Below are 363 nucleotides of genomic sequence, written 5' to 3'. Positions count from 1 at the left end.
ATAATGTATAATGGGTTTTTTCACGTTCATTCATGGGGTTGTTATTTCACGTCTCTCCCTCAGTGTGCTCTGCGAGTCACGAATACTAAGTACAATCACGAGCAAAAGTTTTGACCCACGCTACAAGTTCTCACAACGTCTGTATGATAGTTTTTGTTCAGTAAGTGATATATTTTATATTCAAGAAAAATATCTAACTGTAAGTTAAATGTTATATAAGAAAATATATTACGTATTCGACAAGTATCACATTGACGTGAGAACTGGAGAGAGAGAGAGAGAGAGAGAGAGAGAGAGAGAGAGAGAGAGAGAGAGAGAGAGAGAGAGAGAGAGAGAGAGAGAGAGAGAGAGAGAGAGAGAGAG

Source organism: Oratosquilla oratoria, chromosome 12 (assembly GCF_046742065.1).
Source record: "Oratosquilla oratoria isolate Oo_2021 chromosome 12, ASM4674206v1, whole genome shotgun sequence".
Lineage (NCBI taxonomy): Eukaryota > Metazoa > Arthropoda > Malacostraca > Stomatopoda > Squillidae > Oratosquilla > Oratosquilla oratoria.
Note: the sequence above shows the minus strand (reverse complement) of the source record.